Source organism: Pseudophryne corroboree, chromosome 8 (genome assembly GCF_028390025.1).
Source record: "Pseudophryne corroboree isolate aPseCor3 chromosome 8, aPseCor3.hap2, whole genome shotgun sequence".
NCBI classification, from domain to species: Eukaryota; Metazoa; Chordata; class Amphibia; order Anura; family Myobatrachidae; genus Pseudophryne; species Pseudophryne corroboree.
This window is the reverse complement of record NC_086451.1, coordinates 166,784,208-166,797,361: the sequence shown is the minus strand read 5'-3', so window position 1 is coordinate 166,797,361 and position 13,154 is coordinate 166,784,208. Positions and strand designations below refer to the sequence as shown.

Below are 13,154 nucleotides of genomic sequence, written 5' to 3'. Positions count from 1 at the left end.
TGCCGGCGGCTGTGGGCCCTTGAGTGCGGCGGGGCCCCAGTGCAATGCACTGCCTGCCCTGCCAGTAGTTCCGCCCCTGGTGCCCCCCACTGGTGTGGGCTCCTGCAAGAGAGCCCCAGCGTCATGCAGTGGATTTGGCAGAAGCAGAGGACTCTGCTCCTGCGATCTTGAAGAGGCTTCTTGGAGTCAGCATCAGCATTCCCTTGGTGAATCCACAATGCCCTCCTATCCGAGACTGCCATGAAATTGGCCCGTGAGCACTTGTGCCCGGTGTAGGATTTTTAAATATGTGTAGTTTACTGTATGCAAGGGTTTAAAACCTTTTAGGAACTGAGATCTAAGGTGTATTACATGTAGTTTAAAAAAAACAAAAAAGGTTTATTTTATGGCAGTAGTTTCCAAACTGGGGTTCTTGCACTGGTAGCATAGTTTGGTGGTCCAGGACCAATTAAAATTATTTATACTTTATTAAATTGCCAAAACCATTCCCTCACAACATAACTGAACCTGAGGATGACATGCTATAAACACAATTTACTTAATTTTATATTTTTTTCTGAATTTCTCAATAAAAAAAACTTTGGCCTAGGGGTGCCGTGAAACAAATTTTGATACTATTTATTTATATAGTGCTCTTTCTCCAACACGACTCAAGGCGCTTGAGATATGGCTTCTGGAACTGAACACAGGATTCTAAATGTGGCTGTACCAAGGACCTATACAGTGGCATTACAGGTTGAGTATCCCTTATCCAAAATGCTTGGGACCAGAGGAATTTTGGATATCGGATTTTTCTGTATTTTGGAATAATTGCATACCATAACGAGATATTATGGTGATGGGACCTAAATCTAAGCACAGAATGCATTTATGTTTCATATATACCATATACACACAGCCTGAAGGTCATTTTAGCCAATATTTTTTATAACTTTGTGCATTAAACAAAGTGTGTGTACATTCACAGAATTCATTTATGTGTCATATACACCTTATACACACAGTCTGAAGTTCATTTAATACAATATTTTTAATAACTTTGAGTATTAAACAAAGTTTGTGTACACTGAGCCATCAAAAAACAAAGGTTTCACTATCTCAGTCTCACTCAAAAAAGTCCGTATTTCGGAATATTCCGTATTTCGGAATATTTGGATATGGGATACTCAACCTGTATTACTTTTTTCTGCTACTGGTTCTTTACCTATGCAAACAAGCATCTGACTTGCCTTTCCTATTGCTTTGTTACATTGCTCACCTGAAATAGTAATACTTAGATAGCTTTCCTCTTGCCATTATAATGCCCTTAATATTATAGTTAGCCTTTGTATTTTTGAGACGTGTATGATTTTGCATTTTTTGGCATTAAATGTTGCCATGTTCTTGACCATTCCTCTAGTCCAGGGGCGGAACTGCCAGAGACAACGGAGTCAGTTGCCGCCGGGCTCCAGCCCTAACGGGGCTTCCTCCATTGCCCTCCGGCTGTTACGTGCCCTTCCTATTAAATAGACAAAGGCGCTACCAGCAGGGTCTCGCAGTTTGTACATTCCATGCCGTAACACCCTTCTTTCCACCTTTTTCAAGACCCAGCCCAGCAGCCTCGCCGCTGCCACCACCGCTAGCTGCAGCACTGCCAGCGGTGGGGTGCCCCTGCTTCTTCTCACACCACAGATAGCTGGGCAGCACTGCAACTGCCTGCCTGATTGCTCCGCCCCCTTCCGGCTCCCAAGCACCTCTGCTGCCCAGTGATCCAGGAGCCTGCTGCTAGGAAGAAGTGGCCGAGCTTCAGCAAGCGAGTCTGGACACTGGCGGAGGAAGCCATGATAACCAGATAATGGGGAGTGGAGAGCCAGTTCCAAGGTAATACTTTATACAGCTGGTTGAGATCCTGGTCGGTGGATATGGATTCCAAGAAAACCCTGGAGGTGCTTCCTTTCAAGGGAGACACTCTCTTTGGAGAAGACCTCAATAAGATTGTAGCTGATCTGGCTACTGCTAAAACAGCTTGCCTACCTAGTATGACTCCTACCACGCAGAAGGCTAAAAGTACTTTCCCTTGGCCCTTTCATCCTCAAGGTAAAGTGTACCCAAGGTCAGGCATACCCAAAGCAAGCTCATGCTTCCAGACCTGCCAAGCCCAGACTGAAGCAAGCCTGGGCTGCCCATCAGCCTGCTTCCAAAACGGACAAGCCTGCCACATGACGGTGCAGGCCTCCCTCTGGGGGATCCCAGGGTGGGGGGCCCGACTTCTAGGTTTGGCATAATTCTAAGCTAGAGAATTCTGTTTGGAGCTCACCTTGTACTTTGTGAAGAAATAATCAGCATTGTGGCTGAGCAGATACATGTAGTGTGTGGCTGCAAACTGCATGGATCTGCTGCGTTGTACTGCTGATACTTTTTTTTTCAAAGTACCAATAGCTTCATATAATGTTCACAATTTTTATGCAGGATCAAATAGCTCAATAGGTAGGGTGTTTGATTAGAATTCAACAGGTTATAGGTTTGAATCCTGGGTATGGTAGTTTGAGATGTGTTATTTAATAAAGTATGTTGTTCTGACTGCCGGCATCCTATCACCTGGGATATCATACTAAATAAATGGAGTTGATCAATTTTTTTTATTTTTTATTTTAAACTAGGGACAATTTCCAGATACTTTTCTTTATAACTGAGATTGCCCCCTGGAACTTCACATCAGTTGACAACTATGCATGAGTGGGCAGTGCTTGCTCTGGATCTGCCCACCCATTTATGTGCCGTCATAAAAGAAAGCACAACTGACAGTTATCCTGGGCGTACACTACACAATTATCTGTCAGGCTATCTATCCAGTCTGGATGGATGGAATGAAAATCTGGTAATGTATCGGAGCAAATGTCAATTAACCATTTGCTCCCAAACACTAGAAAAGTGGTCAAAAATGGTCATTACACAAATTGGTTAAACCCAAAATTTAACCAATTTGTTTAGGGGACCATTTTTGTCCATTTTCTAGTGTTTGAGAGTAAATTGTTGATGGTCATTTGCTCACATAGATAACCGGATTTCTATTCCAACCAGCCAGTGTTGGAGATATGGTCTGCCAGATTACATAATGCATACCAGAGCCATAACTAGACTTTTTGGTGCCCTGTGACAGATAATTATATGCGCCCCCCCCTCCCCATTTTTGCAATATGGACAAAAGGCGCATGCCTTGTGGGGAAGGGACATAACAAGATTGGTCTCAGAGAAAGCACATGAGATATGAAGATATATCTAGTATACTTGACACTCAATGGTTTGTGGTATTGCCGGGGTGCCCTCCTTAAATGCATATACAGTCACACATGGCGTGTTTGTGCAAATGGCATATCAGCAGTCAGCACTAACTGGTGACATGCCATTTGTACAAGTAAGCCATGTGTGACTAATATATAAACATACTTTATTAAATAACACCTCAAACTATCATACCCAGGATTCAAACCTATAACCTGTTGAATTCTAATCAAATACCCTACCCATTGAGCTACTTGATCCTGCATCTATTCTAACCTCCAAAAACAGATTCAGTTGCATTTTCCAGCGTGTTTTGTTTGCGCCTTTGCAAATGTCTTACATCGACAAACTTATTTAGTACTATTTTGCAAATAGGGTTACATTGTCGCAACATTGTGTTCCCTAATTGCTTGATTTTTTTAAATGCAACAATTGATAAAGTCACCTGATAATTGCTCTGTGGAGTCTTATTTTGTGTCTACTTCTTATCTACATTTAATTCCCTACCTCTAATCAATGCATTTTTAAATGCTGGGGGCTGCCAGGACGTGAGGCCTACCTAGACTTTAGATCTGAATTTGAATGTACTTGTGAACTAACTTAATTTCCTACTTCTAAATTCATTCCTAAATTCACTACTTACATTAATCCTGTAGTTGGGCATTTTGAGCCTTCAATTGTGGGCATTGTTTTGTGTCCAGACCAGCAGCTGGTGGTGTGCATTTGCTGGAAAGGCATCGAAGACCTCCGATATGCTGCATCTCCTGATGTGTGTCTCCCTCAAGTGGCTGTCAGCAAATGCATGCTAGACACCCCATTCCAAGCTGATTGTGACATCACGGAACATGCATCATAGAACAGGCATGCTAGAATATGGGTCTTCAACCTGCGACCCTCCAGCTGCTGTGGAACTACATATACCAGCATGCCCTGCCTCAGTTTTAGCATACCTTAATAGCAAAACTGTGGCAGGGCATGCTGGGATGTGTAGTTTCACAGCAGCTGGAGGGCCACAGGATGAAGACCCATGTGCTAGAGCCAAGCCGCAGGTATATTGAATGCTAGCAAGCTGAATGTTTAAATCATTTTTGTTCCGCAGCATTCCAATGCGGAAGATTCCATGGAACCAGAGATTATTCCATTGAGAAGGACATGCTGCCTGGATGACTGCACTGTGCAAATTAAATCACGGAGCCAGTTGGCTTGTGGGTGGCTCTGGTGACTGGGTGGTTGGGTGGGCGGTGTGTCGGAGGTGGAGCACATGCAAATGAATGTGTATCATCCAGCTAGTGAGAGTGAAAACTCATGCAGGAGTGTGCCTGCTTGTCAGTGGGTTATGCACCTTGCCAGGCGTCAAATCTACATGGAGCAGCTGGAGGGGACAAGAGCAGGTTTGCAAAATATAGATAGAAGAGCATATATGCTGGCGCATTCTCCATGATTGTGTCAGCTTATGTTTTGGTGCACTGCACTTTCCTTCACTAAGTTTTAGCCATTTTGGTTAAACGCAAGTGTAGTTGCTTCTCGCCCTTTTGGCTGTGATCTTGTATCGTGGTTGAAGAGTCTGCTGGAGGGATTGTTTTCTTCATTGGCGAGAGACTGAAGATATTCCAGGATGGAAGGCTTGGGAACACTATCCGTTTTTCAGTTGTGGAAGAGTTGAAAGACCGGATTGGACTACATTCTATAGTAAAGGATATCTTTGTATTTATTAATCCTCCCTTTATATGTGTCTGTCTTTCAATAAAGCTTCGGGCTTGTGATTCCTTCACCCTCTTACACTCCACACCCATAGCCTTATTAACTGTTGTATTATTGTATTGTTTAAATGTATAGTGCAGTTCATGATTTATAGTGTAGGCTGGCCTGTGCTGTAGTTCTTGAACTGTACTATACCGACAGCATTTGTATTGTGTTTTGGCTGTGCTGCAACACGGTACTTATGTGTGTAATGTTTATGTATGTTTTTTTGCTTCTTTATGTCAATAAAGACTGCTTTTTCAATCCAATATCTGAAAACAATCAATGTTTATCTTTGATGGCAATAGAAGTGGTATGATATTTGCTGCTTTTGAAAGGCAATATCTGATATGTCCCCTATCTGGGAACCATATATTAAATGGCTTTTCAGAAAAGGGAGATGGGAGAAGAGCTTTCAGTACTTGTAGGACCAATGCTCATTTCCTATTCTAGCCTCCAAAAACAGATTCAGTTGCATTTTCCAGCGTGTTTTGGATGCGCCTTTGCAAATGTCTTACATCGACAAACTTATTTAGTACTATTTTGCAAATAGGGTTACATTGTTGCAACATTGTGTTCCCTAATTGCTTGATTTTTTAAATGCAACAATTGATAAAGACACCTGATAACTGCTCTGTGGAGTCTTATTTTGTGTCTACTTCTTATCTACATTTAATTCTCTACCTCTAATCAAGGCATTTTTAAATGCTGGGGGCTGCCAGGACGTGAGGCCTACCTAGACTTTAGATCTGAATTTGAATGTACAAAGGGAGATGGTAGAAGAGCTTTCAGTACTTGTAGGACCGATGCACATTTCCTATTCTAGCCTCCAAAAACAGATTCAGTTGCATTTTCCAGCGTGTTTTGGATGCGCCTTTGCAAATGTCTTACATCGACAAACTTATTTAGTACTATTTTGCAAATAGGGTTACATTGTTGCAACATTGTGTTCCCTAATTGCTTGATTTTTTAAATGCAACAATTGATAAAGACACCTGATAACTGCTCTGTGGAGTCTTATTTTGTGTCTACTTTTTATCTACATTTAATTCTCTACCTCTAATCAAGGCATTTTTAAGTGCTGGGGGCTGCCAGGACGTGAGGCCTACCTAGACTTTAGATCTGAATTTGAATGTACTTGTGAACTAACTTAATTTCCTACTTCTAAATTCATTCCTAAATTCACTACTTACATGAATCCTGTAGTTGGGCATTTTGGGACTTCGATTGTGGGCATTGTTTTGTGTCCAGACCAGCAGCAGGTGGTGTGCATTTGCTGGAAAGGCATCGAAGACCTCCGATATGCTGCATCTCCTGATGTGTGTCTCCCTCAAGTGGCTGTCAGCAAATGCCTGCTAGACACCCCATTCCAAGCTGATTGTGACATCACGGTACATGCATCATAGAACAGGCATGCTAGAACATGGGTCTTCAACCTGCGACCCTCCAGCTGCTGTGGAACTACACATCCCAGCATGCCCTGCCTCAGTTTTAGCATACCTTAATAGCAAAACTGTGGCAGGGCATGCTGGGATGTGTAGTTTCACAGCAGCTGGAGGGCCACAGGATGAAGACCCATGTGCTAAAGCCAAGCCGCAGGTACATTGAATGCTAGCAAGCTGAATATTTAAATCCTTTTTATTCCGCAGCATTCCAATGTGGAAGATTCCATGGAACCAGAGAACCTTCCATTGAGAAGGACATGCTGCCTGGATGACTACACTGTGCAAATTAAATCACGGAGCCAGTTGGCTTGTGGGTGGCTCTGGTCACTGGGTGGTTGGGTGGGTGGTGTGTCAGAGGTGGAGCACATGCAAATGATTGTGTATCATCCAGCTAGTGAGAGAGAAAACTCATGCAGGAGTGTGCCTGCTTGTCAGTGGGTTATGCACCTTTCCAGACGTCAAATCTACATGGAGCAGCTGGAGAGGACAAGAGCAGGTTTGCAAAATATAGACAGAAGAGCTCTCCAGCCTAGTTTGCTGTCTGTTTCCACTTCTCTTTTCTTGAGCCGCTCCCTTCTATGCCCTTGCGCACTATCCTGACTTCTCCCATCTGCTTACTTTGTGCCTTCCAACGCACAATGCGAACTACAGGTAGTGCTGCAGGGCCCACACCCTTTTACTTGCCATACAGAGCAGCTCTGGAGCTGTTACAGTGCCCAGCTTCTGCAAGAAATCAGCTTGAATGCTTCAGGGGCTGGGGCATAGCCAACATGAGCCCCACACCGAAGGAGGGTGGAGGTGTTTAATGCGAACTAGGGGTCATCCAAGCGCCGCAAAAGGCCGCCATGCCCTGCACGCCCCTTTTCTCTTTTCATATGCAGACGAGGGTTGAAGCCAACTTTGACCCACTGCTTGGATGACATCACCATATGCAAATCCATCTGCTGCAGGCCTTCCCCCAGGAATGCTTGCACTAGTTGTTGCATTTGGTTTGTTGTTTGGGGGTGCTTCAGTATTAGGCAGCCTTCTGCCCTCCCATGTTCATCTGAAAATATGTGTTCTCCCTGCAGTTGTTGTCCCCAGATGAGAGTTCCCTTGTGCTGCCTCAGTTGAATCTTCTTAACTTGACAGAGATGTGCCTGAGCAGCGGCCCTCCCCAGCCCTATCCCAAATCATACTTATTTTGCATAGGAGATACCATGGTCATGAAGATTGTTCTCCCAGGGTGAGGTTCATTCATTGCATTCTGGGTATGCTGACCCCTGTGATTTCCCCAAATGTGGGAAACTTGACTGCATTATTTGTGGTAGTGGGGGACTGTGTTTGTGCTTTCCTCTGGTCAGCTCTGGTAAAAGTCAGATTTCTTTGTCTCAGATCTTCCTCTAGCCTTGTTCTTCTTTCGAGAGTTCCCTTGAGCTGCCTCAGTTGGATCTCCTTCACTTGACAGGGGGGTGCCCAAGCAGCGACCCTCCCCAGCTCTAGCCCAACTCCTACTTACCTGCCAGGTGAGATACTATGATCATGAAGGTGCTTCTCTCAGGGTAAGGCTCACCCATTGCACTCTGGGTGTGCTGCCCCTGTGATTTCCTCAAATGTGGGAAACTTGACTGCATAATTTGTGTTTCCACTGGTCGGCTTTCATATAATTCAGATCTCTTTGTCTCAGGTCTCTCTCCAGCCTAGTTTGCAGTCTATTTCCACTTCTTTTTTTTTGAGCCCCTCCCTTCTATACCCTTGTGCACTATCCTGATTTCTCCTCCTGTCTGCTTACTTTGTGCCTTCCAATGCACAATGCAAACTACAGGTAGTGCTGCAGGGCCCACAAACTTTTACTTGCATTACAGAGCAGCTCTGGAGCTGTTACAGTGCCAAGCTGCTGCAAGAAATCAGCTTGAATGCTTCAGGGGCTGGGGCATTGCCAACATGAGCCCCACACCGAAGGAGGGTGGGGTGTTTAATGCGAACTAAGGGTCATCCAAGCGCCGCAAAAGGCCGCCATTCCCTGCATACCCCTTTTCTCTTTTCATATGCAGATGAGGGTTCCAGCCAACTTTGGCCCACTGCTTGGATGACATCACTGTATGCAAATCCGTCTTCTGCAGACCTTCCCCCAGGAATGCTTGTACTAGTTGTTGCATTTGGTTTGTTGTTTGGGGGTGCTTCAGTATTAGGCAGCCTTCTGCCCTCCCATGTTCATCTGAAAATATGTGTTCTCCCTGCAGTTGTTGTCCCCAGATGAGAGTTCCCTTGTGCTGCCTCAGTTGAATCTCCTTAACTTGACAGAGATGTGCCTGAGCAGCGGCCCTCCCCAGCCCTATCCCAAATCATACTTATTTTGCATAGGAGATATCATGGTAATGAAAACTGTTATCCCAGGGTGAGGTTCATTCATTGCATTCTGGGTATGCTGACCCCTGTGATTTCCCCAAATGTGGGAAACTCGACTTCATTATTTGTGGTAGTGGGGGACTGTGTTTGTGCTTTCCTCTGGTCAGCTCTGGTAAAAGTCAGATTTATTTGTCTCAGATCTTCCTCTAGCCTTGTTCTTCTTTCGAGAGTTCCCTTGTGCTGACTCAGTTGGATCTCCTTCACTTGACAGGGAAGTGCCCGAGCAGCAACCCTACCCAGCTCTAGCCCAACTCCTACTTACCTGCCAGGTGAGATACTATGATCATGAAGGTGCTTCTCCCTGGGCAAGGCTCACCCATTGCACTCTGGGTGTGCTGCTCTTGCGATTTCCCCAAATGTGGGAAACTTGACTGCATAATTTGTGTTTCCCCTGGTCGGCTCTCGTATAATTCAGATCTCTTTGTCTCAGGTCTCTCTCCAGCCTAGTTTGCTGTCTGTTTCCACTTCTATTTTCTTGAGCCGCTCCCTTCTATGCCCTTGCGCACTATCCTGACTTCTCCCGTCTGCTTACTTTGTGCCTTCCAACGCACAATGCAAACTACAGGTAGTGCTGCAGGGCCCACGCCCTTTTACATGCTTTACAGAGCAGCTCTGGAGCTGTTACAGTGCCCAGCTGCTGCAAGAAATCAGCTTGAATGCTTCAGGGGCTGGGGCATAGCCAACATGAGCCCCACCCCGAAGGAGGGTGGAGGTGTTTAATGTGAATTAGGGGTCATCCAAGCGCCGCAAAAGGCCGCCATGCCCTGCACATCCCTTTTTTCTTTTCATATGCAGACGAGGGTTGAAGCCAACTTTGACCCACTGCTTGGATGACATCACCATATGCAAATCCATCTGCTGCAGGCCTTCCCCCAGGAATGCTTGCACTAGTTGTTGCATTTGGTTTGTTGTTTGGGGGTGCTTCAGTATTAGGCAGCCTTCTGCCCTCCCATGTTCATCTGAAAATATGTGTTCTCCCTGCAGTTGTTGTCCCCAGATGAGAGTTCCCTTGTGCTGCCTCAGTTGAATCTCCTTTACTTGACAGAGATGTGCCTGAGCAGCGGCCCTCCCCAGCTCTATCCCAAATCATACTTATTTTGCATAGGAGATACCATGGTCATGAAGATTGTTCTCCCAGGTTGAGGATCATTCATTGCATTCTGGGTATGCTGACCCCTGTGATTTCCCCAAATGTGGGAAACTTGACTGCATTATTTGTGGTAGTGGGGGACTGTGTTTGTGCTTTCCTCTGGTCAGCTCTGGTAAAAGTCAGATTTCTTTGTCTCAGATCTTCCTCTAGCCTTGTTCTTCTTTCGAGAGTTCCCTTGTGCTGCCTCAGTTGGATCTCCTTCACTTGACAGGGGGGTGCCTGAGCTGCGACCCTCCCCAGCTCTAGCCCAACTCCTACTTACCTGCCAGGTGAGATACTATGATCATGTAGGTGCTTCTCCCAGGGCAAGGCTCACCCATTGCACTCTGGGTGTGCTGCCCCTGTGATTTCCCCAAATGTGGGAAACTTGACTGCATAATTTGTGTTTCCCCTGGTCGGCTCTCGTATAATTCAGATCTCTTTGTCTCAGGTCTCTCTCCAGCCTAGTTTGCTGTCTGTTTCCACTTATCTTTTCTTGAGCCGCTCCCTTCTATGCCCTTGCGCACTATTCTGACCTCTCCTGTCTGCTTACTTTGTGCCTTCCAACGCACAATGCAAACTACAGGTAGTGCTGCAGGGCCCACACCCTTTTACATGCTTTACAGAGCAGCTCTGGAGCTGTTACAGTGCCCAGCTGCTGCAAGAAATCAGCTTGAATGCTTCAGGGGCTGGGGCATAGCCAACATGAGCCCCACACCGAAGGAGGGTGGAGATGTTTAATGCGAATTAGGGGTCATCCAAGCGCCGCAAAAGGCCGCCATGCCCTGCACGCCCCTCTTCTCTATTCATATGCAGATGAGTGTTGAAGCCAACTTTGACCCACTGCTTGGATGACATCACCATATGCAAATCCATCTGCTGCAGGCCTTCCCCCAGGAATGCTTGCACTAGTTGTTGCATTTGGTTTGTTGTTTGGGGGTGCTTCAGTATTAGGTAGCCTTCTGCCCTCCCATGTTCATCTGAAAATATGTGTTCTCCCTGCAGTTGTTGTCCCCAGATGAGAGTTCCCTTGTGCTGCCTCAGTTGAATCTCCTTTACTTGACAGAGATGTGCCTGAGCAGCGGCCCTCCCCAGCTCTATCCCAAATCATACTTATTTTGCATAGGAGATACCATGGTCATGAAGATTGTTCTCCCAGGGTGAGGTTCATTCATTGCATTCTGGGTATGCTAACCCTTGTGATTTCCCCAAATGTGGGAAACTGGACTGCATTATTTGTGGTAGTGAGGGACTGTGTTTGTGCTTTCCTTTGGTCAGCTCTGGTAAAAGTCAGATTTCTTTGTCTCAGATCTTCCTCTAGCCTTGTTCTTCTTTCGAGAGTTCCCTTGTGCTGCCTCAGTTGGATCTCCTTCACTTGACAGGGGGGTGCCCGAGCAGCGATCCTCCCCAGCTCTAGCCCAGCTCCTACTTACCTGCCAGGTGAGATACTATGATCATGAAGGTGCTTCTCCCAGGGCAAGGCTCACCCATTGCACTCTGGGTGTGCTACTCCTGCGGTTTCCCCAAATGTTGGACACTTGACTGCATAATTTGTGTTTCACCTGGTCGGCTCTCGTATAATTCAGATCTCTTTGTCTCAGGTCTCTCTCCAGCCTAATTTGCAGTCTGTTTCCACTTCTCTTTTCTTGAGTTGCTCCCTTCTATGCCCTTGCGCACTATCCTGACTTCTCCCGTCTGCTTACTTTGTGCCTTCCAACGCACAATGCAAACTACAGGTAGTGCTGCAGGGCCCACACCCTTTTACTTGCCTTACAGAGCAGCTCTGGAGCTGTTACAGTGCCCAGCTGCTGCAAGAAATCAGCTTGAATGCTTCAGGGGCTGGGGCATAGCCATCATGAGCCCCACACCGAAGGAGGGTGGAGGTGTTTAATGCAAACTAGGGGTCATCCAAGCACCGCAAAAGGCCGCCATGCCCTGCATGCCAATTTTATCTTTTCATATGCAGACGAGGGTTGAAGCCAACTTTGACCCACTGCTTGGATGACATCACCATATGCAAATCCATCTGCTGCAGGCCTTCCCCCAGGAATGCTTGCACTAGTTGTTGCATTTGGTTTGTTGTTTGGGGGTGCTTCAGTATTAAGCAGCCTTCTGCCCTCCCATGTTCATCTGAAAATATGTGTTCTCCCTGCAGTTGTTGTCCCCAGATGAGAGTTCCCTTGTGCTGCCTCAGTTGAATCTCCTTTACTTGACAGAGATGTGCCTGAGCAGCGGCCCTCCCCAGCCCTATCCCAAATCATACTTATTGTGCACAGGCGATACCATGGTCATGAAGATTGTTCTCTCAGGATGAGGTTCATTCATTGCATTCTGGGTATGCTGACCCCTGTGATTTCCCTAAATGTGGGAAACTCGACTGCATTATTTGTGGTAGTGCTTTCCTCTGGTCAGCTCTGGTAAAAGTCAGATTTCTTTGTCTCAGATTTTCCTCTAGCCTTGTTCTTTTTTCGAGAGTTCCCTTGTGCTGCCTCAGGTGGATCTCCTTCACTTGACAGGGGGGTGCCCGAGCAGCGACCCTCCCCAGCTCTAGCCCAACTCCTACTTACCTGCCAGGTGAGATACTATGTCATGAAGTTGCTTCTCCCTGGGCAAGGATCACCCATTGCACTCTGGGTGTGCAGCCCCTGTGATTTCTCCAAATGTGGGAAACTTGACTGCGTAATTTGTGTTTCCCCTGGTCGGCTCTCATATAATTCAGATCTCTTTGTCTCAGGTCTCTCTCCAGCCTAGTTTACTGTCTGTTTCCACTTATTTTTTCTTGAGCCCCTCCCTTCTATACCCTTGTGCACTATTCTGACTTCTCCTCCCGTCTGCTTACTTTGTGCCTTACAATGCACAATGCAAACTACAGGTAGTGCTGCAGGGCCTACACCCTTTTACTTGCCTTACAGAGCAGCTCTGGAGCTGTTACAGTGCCCAGCTGCTGCAAGAAATCAGCTTGAATGCTTCAGGGGCTGGGGCATGGCCAACATGAGCCCCACACATAAGGAGGGTGGGGGTATTTAATGCGAACTAGGGGTCATCCAAGCGCCGCAAAAGTCCGCCATGCCCTGCATACCCCTTTTCTCTTTTCATATGCAGATGAGGGTTCCAGCCAACTTTGGCCCACTGCTTGGATGACATCACCGTATGCAAATCCGTCTTCTGCAGACCTTCCCCCAGGAATGCTT

General features: G+C 46.2%; 8 non-coding genes and 2 pseudogenes across 8 annotated transcripts; all 10 read left to right on the top strand.

Moving 5' to 3' along the window:
- The first annotated feature begins 7,620 nt into the window (after window positions 1–7,620).
- Window positions 7,621–7,784, top strand: LOC134950508 (U1 spliceosomal RNA). The gene has a single exon (XR_010183415.1). It is a non-coding gene; the product is annotated as a U1 spliceosomal RNA (small nuclear RNA).
- Window positions 7,785–7,936: 152 nt separating this feature from the next.
- On the top strand, window positions 7,937–8,099 carry LOC134952387 (U1 spliceosomal RNA). Its single transcript, XR_010184923.1, has one exon. It is a non-coding gene; the product is annotated as a U1 spliceosomal RNA (small nuclear RNA).
- A 673-nt stretch (window positions 8,100–8,772) lies between these two features.
- LOC134951924 (U1 spliceosomal RNA) lies at window positions 8,773–8,936 on the top strand. Its single transcript, XR_010184570.1, has one exon. It is a non-coding gene; the product is annotated as a U1 spliceosomal RNA (small nuclear RNA).
- Window positions 8,937–9,088: 152 nt separating this feature from the next.
- Window positions 9,089–9,251, top strand: LOC134952154 (U1 spliceosomal RNA). Its single transcript, XR_010184738.1, has one exon. It is a non-coding gene; the product is annotated as a U1 spliceosomal RNA (small nuclear RNA).
- Window positions 9,252–9,922: 671 nt separating this feature from the next.
- LOC134951525 (U1 spliceosomal RNA) lies at window positions 9,923–10,086 on the top strand. Its single transcript, XR_010184249.1, has one exon. It is a non-coding gene; the product is annotated as a U1 spliceosomal RNA (small nuclear RNA).
- Window positions 10,087–10,238: 152 nt separating this feature from the next.
- LOC134952528 (U1 spliceosomal RNA) lies at window positions 10,239–10,401 on the top strand. The gene has a single exon (XR_010185032.1). It is a non-coding gene; the product is annotated as a U1 spliceosomal RNA (small nuclear RNA).
- Window positions 10,402–11,072: 671 nt separating this feature from the next.
- On the top strand, window positions 11,073–11,236 carry LOC134951604 (U1 spliceosomal RNA). The gene has a single exon (XR_010184313.1). It is a non-coding gene; the product is annotated as a U1 spliceosomal RNA (small nuclear RNA).
- Window positions 11,237–11,388: 152 nt separating this feature from the next.
- Window positions 11,389–11,551, top strand: LOC134953012 (U1 spliceosomal RNA). Its single transcript, XR_010185361.1, has one exon. It is a non-coding gene; the product is annotated as a U1 spliceosomal RNA (small nuclear RNA).
- A 671-nt stretch (window positions 11,552–12,222) lies between these two features.
- On the top strand, window positions 12,223–12,377 carry LOC134953514 (U1 spliceosomal RNA; annotated as a pseudogene).
- Window positions 12,378–12,522: 145 nt separating this feature from the next.
- On the top strand, window positions 12,523–12,663 carry LOC134953670 (U1 spliceosomal RNA; annotated as a pseudogene).
- Window positions 12,664–13,154: the final 491 nt, after the last annotated feature.